The sequence below is a fragment of the Chelonoidis abingdonii genome, chromosome 1 (assembly GCF_003597395.2).
Source record: "Chelonoidis abingdonii isolate Lonesome George chromosome 1, CheloAbing_2.0, whole genome shotgun sequence".
Taxonomy (NCBI): domain Eukaryota; kingdom Metazoa; phylum Chordata; order Testudines; family Testudinidae; genus Chelonoidis; species Chelonoidis abingdonii.
In genome coordinates this window covers 266,665,867-266,679,893 of record NC_133769.1, presented here as the reverse complement: position 1 = coordinate 266,679,893, position 14,027 = coordinate 266,665,867, and the positions used below count along the sequence as shown (strand labels likewise).

General features: G+C 41.3%; 1 non-coding gene across 1 annotated transcript; it reads right to left on the bottom strand.

Moving 5' to 3' along the window:
* Nucleotides 1-12,411: 12,411 nt before the first annotated feature.
* TRNAL-UAA (transfer RNA leucine (anticodon UAA)) lies at nucleotides 12,412-12,494 on the bottom strand. The gene has a single exon. It is a non-coding gene; the product is annotated as a tRNA-Leu (tRNA).
* Nucleotides 12,495-14,027: the final 1,533 nt, after the last annotated feature.

Here is a 14,027-nt window from a genome sequence, read left to right as displayed (position 1 = left end):
GTAGTTCCCCGGATCCTCCTTCTTCCCTTTTTTAAAAATGGGAACTACATTAGCCTTTTTCCAGTCATACGGGATCTCCCCTGATTGCCATGAGTTTTGATGAATACTCACTTATGTGATCTGCCTCCAGGACGTAAATCTTGTTAATCTGAAGCTAGAACTACAGAGCCACAATATTCTAAAATATACCAAATCAGTTTTAACAGTATCTTTTCACAGTTTTTTGAATGGCATCATTTACATTTACTTTATGCTTGAAATAATTGCTTGTTATTTAACAGCCCCTTGCACTCAGAAATGGCAATATTGGCTTACTGCTAGCACTGACAGTTTTTCAAGTCTCTTCAAGAGATGCACATTTTTCTCTTTCCTTTTAAATCTTCTCTAATGCAATCAAGTTTCAGCATTTTGCGGTGTATTGCGTTCCAGCCAATTTATTTTGTTCTTGCATGCCTTTGTGTTAGCTTCCAAATTCATACCTAAACATCCTGGAGGCAAGACTGGTCATGACAAGCTAATTTTCTCCCCCAAGGAAGAGTTTGGGAGACATGACATGCTGCAGGTCTTTCTGAGCATTTTTCCCCCATAGTGACATCATTTATAATTTATGTTGTGGTAGCACCTGAAAGACCCAATCAAGATCAGGCCCCCATTCTACCAGGCACTCTACACACAACAAAATGATGGCCTCTGCCCTAAGAGATTATAAATCAACCAGTGTTCACCATGTGGTGAAATTGCATTTGACCTTAAAGTGTGTTGGCCACTTTGAGAGGCAGTTTGAATAGCTAGAGGAGAACAGGGATAATGCCATTGTTAGCAGGGTAGGCACCAGGAACCAGTGAAGGAAGCAGGTGCTTGGGCCGGCCAGCCAATAGAAAGAGGTAGCATGTCTGGGTGTTTGGCGGCAGGTCCCTCAGTCTGTCTCAGAGCAAAGGACCCACCGCCAAATTGCCGCCAAAGAATAAAGCAATGCAATTGAGCTGCTGCTGAAGTGCCACCGACTGGGGCTTTATCTTTTTTTCTTTTTTTCCCGCTTCACCAGTTGGGGCAGCAAAAAAGCTGGAGCCAGGCTTGATTGCCAGGAGGATTCTCCCTATTTTCCTTGTAACCATAACTGTCTGGTAATATACAACTCTCAGCTCTGGGCTTGATGCTAAACCACTGAAGTAAATAAAAGGTTTTCCAAAGACTTCTGTAATAGCAACCCATTATTGCTTTGGATTACAGCTTCCCACTTGTTCTGGATGGTAAAATTCAAATGGATGGCAATTTATGAAAAAGAGCTATATAAACTATCACCCATATGTAAGTTATTTAGAAAACTTCAAATTTGCACTAGGAATCTTCAGAGTAAAATTGAGTTTTATGGATTCGGGGGCTCATATTGCCGTACTCAGGCAAACCTCCTCCTCTAGTCAGACAGAGCTTTTCCTAAATTAGATAACATCTTTGATCCTTGTGATTTCATTATTTATAATGTGCTAGTATATTATTGTGGCTATGGACAATATTCATGGGTTGCAGGTTTGTATAATTTTTGGTGGTGCCCAAAATGGGTCCAAGTCCCCCACCTCACATACACACACACTCCTGCCTAAGGATCTGGAAGGAAGTTTGGGTGTGAGACAGGGTTTGGGGTGCAGGCTCTGGGAGGAAATTTGGGTCTGGGAGGGGTGCGGGCTCTGGGACAGAGTTTGGGTGCTCGGTGCAGGCTCTGGGCTGGGGCAGGGGGCTGTGGTGCAGGAGAAGGTGTGGGGCGTGGGACAGGCTGGGGATGAGGAGTTTGAGGTGCAGCAGGCAGGCAGCATCCCTCTTTGGCCTCTCTCCTCAGCCCTCTTCCTGCCAGCAGCAGCAAGCTCTAGGGGAGGGGGAGGGGAGCTTCCACCCTAGCCTTCCCAGTACAACACTCACCTAAGCCCCCCCAGGCTGCTGCTTAGGAGGTCGAGCCAGGATAAGCCCCCACCACTCAGAGTAGATGTGCCTCCTCCTGTCCTCCCTCCGCCCTCCAAACCCATCTCAACCTGCCCCCAGTGCCACTCCCTTGTAGCTGACAGCGGCTGGCAGGGGAGCACAGTGTGGCACTGTAGGGGGCAGTTGCCTGCTGCTCAGGGCAGGCAGGGAGACTTCGGGGAGGAATGAGGGGGTGGCAGGCAGGGCTGGGAGAGAAACCCGGCCCTGAACATTGGTGAAGCCAGGTCCCCGGGGCCCTGAATTTGCTAGAGCCCAGGAACCATGGACCCATAAAACATGCTGCCCCTGACAATATTCTCTTTCCAGAAATTGAGAATCTGTTACTAAGACATGCATAAGAAACACACTAATGATCGGGGGTAGGTTTCCATTTCCCCTTCCCTCACCCTTTGCAGAAACTCTCAGGTACATTCAAATTCCAAAGACTTTTTTTATGCCTTCAATTGAAATAGGTAAACTATTCTGTCTGGGGAAAAAAATCTCTTGTTTTGAAAGATAAGTACACTTAAATATATTGTGTTATATTCTATACTGCAAAAAGACAAAAGTAGACATGTTTTATTTTCATTAATCACCTCTAAATTTGTGTTGGAATTATTCTTTTTACAGTATTCTTTAACATTTTCTTTCCTATAAATAATATTATAGCTTATAAAATCTGGCCCTTTCCCAGATTTAGGGTAAACTACATCATGACTAGGTTTGGTCCAACTCCTTCATTAACTTTGCTATATTCATTATCAAAATAACATAGATGAGACTGAAAAATGTGCTAGTTTGACCAATATGATATGAGTGGCTCACTATCTTCAGTCTGCAATTTTATTTTCCTGTATTTACTACAGGAATGTCTTTGAATGTTATAAGTACTGAGGATAGTGAACTGTAAGTCTTACACTTTATTTAACAAGTTTTTAAGTATAACTGCCATATCGCCTCCATCTACATTATCTAATCAAACAAATACCCACTTTTTATAATGAAGATTTAGGGATATAGTCTTTCTTTTTCTTTCAGGTTAACAAACAGTGAAGGTCATAAGAAAACTCTGGTTTCTATAGACCAATGCAGTCCACCTTCTAAGTCAGACAAAACAATGACAACATGCCATTCTGGTGATCTCTCTGCTGCACGGGCCACCTTGGCAGCACCAAATCGACGTAAGGCCCAAGTCCTGGCCCTGTTCTATAGAGATCTCAATGAACTGGGACTTGACTACCTCAGAGGTCATGTTTTTTACTCTGACCCACCATGACAGCTGCAGTCCGTCAGGATCTTTGGCAAACAGAGCCCAGGGTTGGTTCTTGGGCACTGCCAGGACAAGGAATTCCATTCCATCAGAAATCAGAATAAGCTTTGAATTGTAGCACCTTCAGAGTGAAAGTAAGATCCCATCTCATCATTTGTCTCCTTGCAGTTACGTCAGAATGACCCAGTCACATTGCCTTGGAAAATAAACAAAGAGCAAAGCTAATATTATACTTTCTTTGTACACTCAGATGTTGTAAGGAGAATAGTGGTTACGTGAGGAATTCACTTTACAGAATTCTATACCATGACGTTGCACATAATATAAATGCATATATTAAATATGTAGGCAGGTTTATGTTTCCATTTCATTTTAATACTAAACATTCTACCAGTGTACACATGCAGCAGTTTCCATAGGAAAATTCACCATAGCTTAAAACATGCCATGGCTATCAACTGCTTCTCAGTTCCCTCCCACACCTTCATTCCCTCTAGATCCATCAAGCTCCAGCTCCACAGATTCCAATGCCTTTCTGCTACATTTTGCAGCCTTCTGCGCCACGTAAGATCCTCAAGCTTTTTCCTGCTCTCACCCAGATTTCTGTTCCATATATTTATCATGCTTGATATAGACTTTAGGGTTAGGAAAGATAAAGCTATAAGCTAACAAACTTTCCACTTACTGCAGCATGAGACAAATGTCTATATTTATCTTTCCCTTTGTGTTATTTCACAGCCAGTTCTTCTGTGTTTCTTCTTGAATATAAGTGTTAAACATATCTAGGGTTTTGTAGCCTGCAAACTTTGGCAATATATTAACTCTTCATTCCTTTCTTCAACACAAGCCTCAAATAATACAGGACTGCATCTGTTCTCTTTTGTCCTGAATCAACGTCAATAACTTTATTAGCATGACAAAAGCTTATGAGTAATTCCAAAGTCAAAATATCAAGCATGCGTGTGCATGACGTGGCTCTTGCGAGTAGAGAGGGTTCTGTATTTTTCTTATACGTTCATTGAGTTCTCTCACTATAAACGCTGTAGTGAGCTTTCTCAGAATCACTGTGACTATTCAGTTATTCACAGAAAATAAAAGACTTTTTCGTCGGTGTGAGCTGCAGTTTGAGCAGACAGTTCATTGCCTCTTGGTTTTCAGTTGCTTTCACTATTTTTCAAATGACATAATCTGTCATCAGAAATGTATTTATGTTTGCTGTATCATCAACTGCCAGGTTTGCGTCCTTTTTTTTTGGTACTTGCCTCGTCTTAATTAACTCCACCTGGCTTGAGACTCTCCCTTTCAACAGTCTGCATCAATGCCATTGTACAAGCACAGCAGGAGAAAGCCACAAATCTAGTGAAATTAAATCACTCACCATAGAAACATTGTGAACAATAACATGAGAGCATGAAACTAACCAATCATGTTCTGGCACATGGAAGAGTGGAAAAAAAGTTTCAGCGAAGATAAGTGCATGGCAGCAGCAACCAAAGCACAAAAAAGGAAAAAAAATCTTCAAAAAGGAATATATCTCTGACAAGCCATTTTCAAATTCTACGTACCTCCATTCTATCACCTTCACCTCCTCCAGTACAGGTGAAAAAATAAAACAATTGAGGTTCTGGTCAGAGAAACAATACAGAAGTAATTTATACTTTACAAGTGTTACATCTTTGGGGTCTAATCCAGCCCCATGCTGACTACTGCTGATGCAGCTGAGTTCTCCCTCCTCCCACAGGAGGAGTTCAGCATCTCAGAATCAGGGCCTTACAGGCCTTCTCCTACTATCTTTGGAATCAATGGCAAAACTCGTATTGATTGCAGTGGTGCAGGGTTAGCCCTACAGTGTGAGGGAAAGAAAAATATATGGTGGGCAGGTTGATTATAAATGTAGGGTTTTTTATATAAAGTGTTTTTAAACAGAGGAAAGAGGCCCCAACTGCAAAGTGCAGGAACCTAGAATAAGATGCAATGCCCTGAATCTCAGGAAAGCAAAAGCCATTTAAAAATGAATACCCTTTTTGATTACCCATTTCTCACTTCCTACCCAAATGTATTACAAATGTTTTTGAACAAAAAATATTTGTGCTGATTTTGCTTATTGTTCTGTTGTTTCTAGATAACTTAATCACTTAAACTCAGGGTGGGTGCAAGGATGTTTTGAGCTCTAGGAGAAACTTCCACCTTGCACCACCCCCCCATGAGCCCTGTGGCAGACCTCCGCCCCCCTCCCCCCCTCCTTAAGGGGTCCCCCCCTGCAGCAGTTCCCCCTGGCCCAGGGAGCCATAAGGCAGCTCTCCGCCACAGCTCACCTCTGCTCCACCTCTTCCCCGAGCACGCTGTGGCCAGTCTGGCACCGCAAGCCTAGGAGGGAGAGAAGCAGAGCATGGTGGTGTGCTCAGGGGAGGAGGCGGAGCAGAGGTGAGCTGGGGTGGGGAGTTCCCCTGAATGCTGCTCCCACCCTTACTTGCTGCAGGCAGCCCTCCCCACGTCCCCCTGCCCCAGCTCCCTCCGCCTAAATGCCGACGATGACTGGGGCAGCTGAATATCCGGCCGCCACCAAAGGACCCGAAATGCCGCCCCCAAATGCTAGTGCCCTAGGCAACTGCCAGGGTCGCCTAATGGGTTGCACCAGCCCTGCTTAAACTGTAGCCTCATTGTGATGAAAGGAGAATAATACTCACAGATAAAAGAAGGCATTAAATGTACAAACTTAAGGTTTATTCTTTCCCTTTAAAAGGAATGTGAAAAATTTCTTTACATACTACAGACATGCTTATTTTAGCAGTTGTTTATGTTCCACCAAGTCACATTATGGGCCAGATTTTGCCAGTTGAATAGTAACTTAGTCTGCCAATAGTCCTACTGATATCGTTCAATGTGAGTAAGGCTGGCAGAATTTGGCTCTAAATTACTATGTAGCCCTCAGCACCCATGCACTGTCTCTTGCCATTTTGACAATCATTGTGTATTCATTTTTGCTGATTTTTCCAAATCAGCAGATACTATGGACATGAATATATGGCACATATTTCTAATTCTATTTTATTGCAGAAGAAATGTAGTAATACGCTCTGATGCCTGTTTACATTTCTCTTGTAGTCTGCATGTCTCCAGAGTCCAGAATTTGGCTATTTATTCTTTCAGAGTAGATCTTGTTTTCCTCAAAGATGTTGATTGTTCAATTACTGGTTTTGCAGATATATTAGCTCTACTGACTGATCACAAATTTCTGGCATGAATACTCATGCCTGTCGATATAGAATTTGGTTTCTCCAAATATTAATGCATGCTACTTTGGAATTCATAGTCTATGAAAATTTGTGCCAGTAAAATTTGGTTTATCAAATGTCATCGAAAGTGAACACAGCCAGGTCAGTAAATATAGATTAAGGTAATTCCCTTTAAAAATAAATCCACCAAAACATATGTGTATACATTGGCAGGGCCAGCGCTTTCATTTAGGCGGCCTAGGCAATCACCTAGGGTGCCAGGATTATTGGTGGGAGGCATTTTGCCGGAGGGGGCAGCAGGCGGAGGGGGCAGCAGGTGGAGTTGCCGCAGTCGTGCCTGCGGACGGTCGGCTACTCGCGCGGCTCCGGTGGACCGCCCGCGGGCACGACTGCGGCAGCTCCACCAGAGCCGCGGGAGCAGCCGACCATCTGCAGGCATAATTGCGGCAGCTCCACCGGAGCCGCGGACCAGCAGACTCTCTGCAGGCACGACTGTGGCAGCTCCACTGGAGCTGCGGGACCAGCGCGCAGGGTGGCGAAATTGCTCTGTGCCTAGGGCACTAAAACACCTAGCGCCAGTCCTGTACATTGGTAGCAATATTCAATACAAGTTACCAGTAATACCAGTTAGAGTTTTGAGAAACATGGGCCTACACACTTCACTCACACTGAATACTGATGTTGCTATAACAGAAAGGCGATCATTATAAAGAGTGTGTTCAATAAGGACTTTAATTTAATTTAATTTGTCAAAGTGCATTGGATTGTGCAAGCAGCCATCCTACAACGAACAGTCCAGTAAGACAGTAGATTTTTTTTTCCAGCTGTTTGTACATTGGAAAGCAGTTTTTAAAAAATATTTGTTATGTGCTGTCATCTACTGCCTCAGGCTTAACTATCTCTTACATTTTTCCCCTGATATTTTTAATATCAAATCATTTAAAAATTTGAAACATACGTAATGTTCCTACATGAGTCAATTACATTTTAATGGTTCAGTGCCATGACCTTTTAGATTACAGTGTAGGACAATGAACAACTTTACATTTAGAAACTAGTGGGCGTGTACCTTCTGAGCTAAGTAGTTTGGCGAGGGAGAGGCAAAGTCAAGTTAGAACAAATATTCAACTCCCAAAGGACCTGTCAATGAAATCAGAGTATAAGCTTGGACTGATCATAACTTATTCCTTGAAAAACGTCATGTGTGCTAGAATATCTCATGCAGTTGGGTAAACATAATACAAAGAACCAAGTGTTTAGCACCAAGGTGTCAATCAATCACTGTGGACTTCCCAGATGCAGGCCACACATTAGGCTTCATGCCACTTCACATCCCTGGAGTACTTTACTCTGTTGCACTAATTCACAGAATGCTTTCAAACCAAATCCAGCCAGCTTTTCAGTCCAGAAAGACAGTGTTGTTTCTGGATCTTCCAATTCCATCTACACTGGCAGCCTACTAGTTTTTAGATCCATTGGAAAATGATCACAGATGCAAATTGATTTTTAAATAAAGAAAGAAAAGAGGAGATTGGACTTGTCTATGCACAATGATAGGAATCACATTGGTTTTGTGGGAGATCTCTTTAAGGAGCTTTACAATATGTTTGAGTCAAAGAGCTATTAAATGTTATTCCTTACAAGGAGCACTATATTTATACTCCTAATGAAAATGTTATCTTAATGAGACACAAAAAAGCTTTAGCAAAATACCTTAGAACTGCACCTATGTGATAGGGGAGTTCTTTGTGCTCTTACCAGAGTAAAACAAATAAGTATACTCTTCTGAAGAAGACTCATCTACAATTAGTTAAACAAAAGGGACTAATTGACTTATTTGTAAAAATCTGGAAAATGTGGCACCTTATGGCTAGACAATACATTTTACACTCAAGTAAGAATGTTCTGTATTGTACAGGTGATATCTTGATTCATCTGTACCATAGGTACCAATCACAGTCTTCCAATTATATTGCTGTGCTACTTTGATCAATTGCCCACAGGTTACCTATAAAGAAAAATTGCAGTCTTCTGCACAATAAAGGAGAAAGAGAAGATCTGTTAATACATTGTTTGTTTTATCCATCTCTTATATTCTCATTGCCAACCATTTGGGGAAGGGACTATTAGAGTCTAGAGGAATGTGGACCTGTCATAGGTCTCACTCCCACTCTGAACTTTAGGGTACAGATGTGGGGACCTGCATGGACACTTTTAAGCTTAATTACCAGCTTAGATCTGGTATTGCTGCCACCATCCAGAATTCTTAGTGTCTGGATCACTTCCTTTCCCCGCAAAACCTTCCCCTCCCTGGGTAGCCTTGAAAGACTCCTTCACCAATTCCCTGGTGAGTCCAGATCCAATCCCCTTGGATCTTAAAACAAGGAGAATTTAACCATCCAGCCTCCTTTCCCCCACCAATCCCTGGTGAGTCCAGATCCAATCCCCTTGGATCTTAAAAAAAGGAAAAATCAATCAGATTCTTAAAAAGAAGGCTTTTAATTAAAGAAAAGAAAGGTAAAAGAAAGAAAGAAAAAACAAACTCTGGGAGACAGCATATCAGCAAATCTCACAGACAATAACTTGAAAACCCAGGATGTTCCCCTGGGCAAAAATCTTAACACACAAGAATACTCAGATTTGATAATTCCCTTAATTTGCACCAAGACAAGTACAAAAGAAAATAAGCATAAACGTATTTATCCCTTTCTAAAACTTACTGCTCTGATTAGAGGCTGGGTCCTTGATCTTTTTCACTCCAGCTGAAACTGAAAACTGACTAAACAAAGGAAACTTCTCTCCTTCCTTTTGAAACATCTTGTTCCCTCATTGGTTCCTCTGGTCAGGTGTTAGCTAGGCTAGGTGAACTTCTTAACCCTTTACAGGTAAAAGAGGCATTGACCCTTAGCTATCTGATTATGACAGGGTCCCACTTCCTAATTGGTGCCTTAGGTTACCATAGCAATATGTAAATAATAGTAACTGACAATTAACAACTAATAAGTAATAAATACTTATACATGAGGATGTTTTTACAAGAACAGATGACTAGGATTTTCAGTTCAGTGAAAATAATTTTTAAAACATTTTGAAATAGTACATCTGGAGCAAAATATAAGACTTTACCCAAATAAAATAACCATCCAAATTAGCTAAAAGCAAATATTTAAAAAAGAAAAAGCTAAGCATATTCTGTCATAACTTGGAACGGAAGGTTTCCAAGAAGATCCTGAAAGAGAAGGATAATTCTGCTAAGTGCCAGAACCTCATATTCTTTTCAGTAAACTGCAACTAAGCAATTGATTATGAAAAATGAATACAACTTCACCATATCAAAAACCTTATAGAATAAACACAGGGTAGAATTCCCTGCCCTGCCCCTAGGATTTTCAAAAGGTTCTTGGATCATTACAGTGACCGCATGCATTGAACAAATATAATTTGCTACAGACTAGGCAGTTTATCCTCACTACGAAATAGGATACTAAAAGACAACAATGATGAGGCCTGTTAAATAACCATAGCAAGGTTGCCACTACCCAAGCATCCCCTCGTGTCCAGGTGTGGCTCTGAAGCACCCTTCCTCAGTTTCCCCTTCTGCTCAAAGCCCCTTTTAGAGTTCCATATAGTCCAAAAGGCATAAGACAAAATTCTACCCAGACCTCAGCCTCTCCTCCTTAAAGGGCTGTCTCTTCCTGCTCCGTGAGCAGCTGGAGAAGGTGTAAGGCCTGCCCTGCCTTCTTTGCCTTCTTCCTTTGCACTGTCAAAGCTTCTGGCTGTCACTCGAGCACCTCACTCTGCTCTTTCCTTGAATGAGGAGCCCCCAGCCCACCTTCCCATAGCTGGGATTACAATCAAATAGACGCTTCTGCTCCCTGCAAGCACCCACTGGCAGTTCCTTTTTTTTTTTTTTTTAATTGGAGATATACCTATCTCCTAGAACTGGAAGGGACCTTGAAAGGTTATCGAGTCCAGCCCCTGGCCTTTACTATCAGGACCAAACTGCAGCTTCCCAGAATTCTATCCTGCCTGGCACCGCCAGACCTGCTCAGCTGCAGCATTACTGGTTTCCATTTAATCCCCTTCCACTCCTTAATGCCTCTGTCTTATATCCAGAGGTCTGGCAGGAGTTAGTCATTTGACCAAAATTATTTTGCCAACTGGGAAGATGATCTGAGCTTGTCATAGGTAGTGCTGAGTCCCATCTCCTCTTAAAAGGCCAATTATCCTGTGACAGTAACACTATGTTAGGTGCAACTTTGCAGTCAGTGGAGATAAGGCCAGTTGTGTTTAACATTTCAGCATATCATGGATAAATATTACTGGTAGCATAGGGTAACCAGAACTGACTGACGTGGCTTGTCTCTGCGACATTGACTTTAACAAGGTCATATTTTAACATGACTTAATTTTCTAATGAAGACAAGGCCAATAGTAATAACATGACCAATGAATGTACCTGTTGCATGACTAAATATCACCTTTGAGTGGTATATAGAAATCCCTTGTGGATTTACAACTCCTTTTAGTTGTAAATCCACAGTTCAGAGAATCAGGCAGGAAAGAGGCAAAATTGAGACATCTCATGTGTCTTTTCTATCCTCTGCCATTTGCATGGAATTTTACTGTCTCAAACAAAGCCTGCAATCCAGGTGCATTGAAAATCACTAACCCAAGATGGAGTCCAGGGTCACATGAGCATATCCCATGTCCTTACATAGTTTTGATGACTCACAGGGAGTGGCCGTTGGCTCCTTGGAGACTGAGGCATCTGCAGGAAGAGCTAGCTGGGTGAGATGAGTTTCTTCTATGGCCCATTGTTAAGAGTGAAGTGTTCTTAATGGGCCATCAACACATACAGGGCTCTAATATAAATTCTATCTGGTGGGTGTTATTCAAGAATACAATACATGTATAATATACCAGTGCACAGCCAATATTCATGTAATATTCATATTCATAAAGATAGAGATAAATATTCATAAAGATGATCATGCATATAAACAGGATAATCATATTTGATGGATTGTAACTTTTCCATTGATACACTACATGACATACTTTGTACAAAATTTGTTGCAATTGTATAGCAGTGGTAATATCAATGATATAAATGGTCAGACTCAATCATACAGCATCACATTGTCACCTTCTGAAACTTTCCTGATATATAGGTCTACAGCGCAGGACCCATTAGTGGGCAATAGCTTAACAGCTAAGTGTACAGTCAAATACAGTCCCACAATTTATGGCTACTGTAAAAATGCAGAGAGAATCCAATGTTCAAAGATGAGTTACAAATTAATTTCTATCACTTTATATTTAAAGGCACTTATAAACCATATATGGAGCCAAATTCTGCCCGAGCTTACATATCAGTGGGATTGCACAGGATGTAAATAATAATTTAAGAACAGGGCTATACTGGGTGAGATCAATGATCCATCTAGCCCAGTATCCTGTTTCTGACAATAGCCAGTGCCAGATGCTTTAGAGCAATGGTTCTTAACCTCGGGTGCATGCATTCCCTGGGGGTGCAAGATGCCCTTTCTAGGGGTGTGAGACATGCCAGATTTTTTTAGAAGGTAAATCATTGAAAACACAAATTAAGCACAGGTGCATAAGTACAACTACTTTGTTTCATCAAACCGATGTATTTACTAACATTATACATTTTGTAATGATTACTGTAATATACAAACAAAAAATATATCTAGGTTTAAGGGGTGTGAGAACATATTTTGAGAACCAAAGGGGTGCAGGCTGCAATATCGTTGAATATCAGGGTTGGAAGGGACCTCAGGAGGTCACCTAGTCCAACCCCCTGCTCAAAGGGGAACCCATCCCCAGACAGATTTTTGTCCCAAATTGCCCTCTCAAGAATTATACTCATAATGCTGGGTTTAGCAGGCCAATGCTTAAACCATTGAACTATCCCCCCACAACAATAGCTACTAGGAGTGGGGTTTGAACCCACACAGACACATGTCTATTGGATCTTAAATCCAACACCTTAACCACTCAGCCATCCTGGTGCAGGTAAAGATAAAGAGCCATTGGTTTAGAGGGAATTAATAGAACAGGGCAATTTTGAGTGATCCATCCCCTGTTGTCCAGTCTCAGCTTCTGGTACTTGAAGATTTAGGGACACCTGAGGTATTGAGTTGTGTTCCTGACAATCTTGGCTAATAGCCACTGATGGACATATTCTCCATGAACTTATTTAATTCTTATTTGAACCCAGTTTACATATATGAGAGCAGAATTTGTCCCATTTGAGAGTGTGGTCTAAAAAGTCTTCTGTGTATAAAGTGCTAGATTTTTTCTTTTTCCTCATTTGCATTCAATGCTTACTTATGAACACCTGGAGTCTCTTTGCCTTTTTTGCTTCAGCCATGGATTGCACTGACAGTTTTATGATTTTGTCTGCTTTCGTAGCTATCATTTCTAGGTCCTATTCACCCTTTGAATTTTACACCAAGTGCATTTTTTCCTTTTTCCTTTTATTTCAAACTGAACTACAGGATGGTGAATTCCAAGAAGCTTCATTTATTGTGATGTGCACAAAGATCTGGGAACCCAAGTTTAGCCAATCATGAAACCAATTTCTGACTTTTCTGAAGTTTGCATAGGACAGAGTCTTCCACTCCTTAGATATACAGGTAGTTTCCCCACACACTATTCTCACTGACCGTCAGACACACTATACAATTCAAAGACTTCCAGGCCACAAGTCTGGTCTGACTTCTATATAAACACAGTCCAGAGAACTTTGCAAAATAATTCCCAGAGCATATCTTTTGAAAAAAAAGCATCCAGTCTTCATTTAAAAATTGACAGTGATAGAGAATCCACCACCACCTTTGGCAGTTGTTCCAATGATTATTTACTTTCACTATTACAAACATACACCTTATTTCCAGCCGGAAGTTGTCTAGTTTTAGCTTCCAACCTTTGGATCTTGCTATATCTTTGTCTACTAGAATGAATAACCCGTTACTATATATTTGTTCCCCATGTCGGTACTTATAGACTGTAATCAAGTCACTTCTTAATCTTCTCTTTGTTAAGCTAAATAAACTCAAAAGGAGTTCAATCACTATAAATCATGTTTTCTAATTCTTTAATCATTCCCGTGGGCCTTCTCTGAACCCTCTTCAATTTATCAATATCCTTCCTTAATTCTGGACACCAGAACACAATATACCAGAAGCAGTTGCACCAGTGCTAAAAACAAAGGTAAAATAACCCTTCTGCTGCTACTCAAGATTCCCCTATTTATGCATCCCAGGATCATATTAACTCTTTTGGCCAAAGCATCACACTGGAAGCTCATATTCAGCTTATTATCCACAATGACCGCCAAATCTTTTTCAGAGTCACTGCTTCCCAGGATAGAGTCTCCTATCCTGTAAGTATTGCTATATTCTGTGTTTCTAGATGAATACTTATACATTTAGCCATATTAAAACAGATCTATAGTTTGAGCTTAGTTTACCAAATCATCCAGATCGCTCTGAAATAGTGACCTGTCCAGTTCATTAATTACCACTCCCCCAATTTTTATG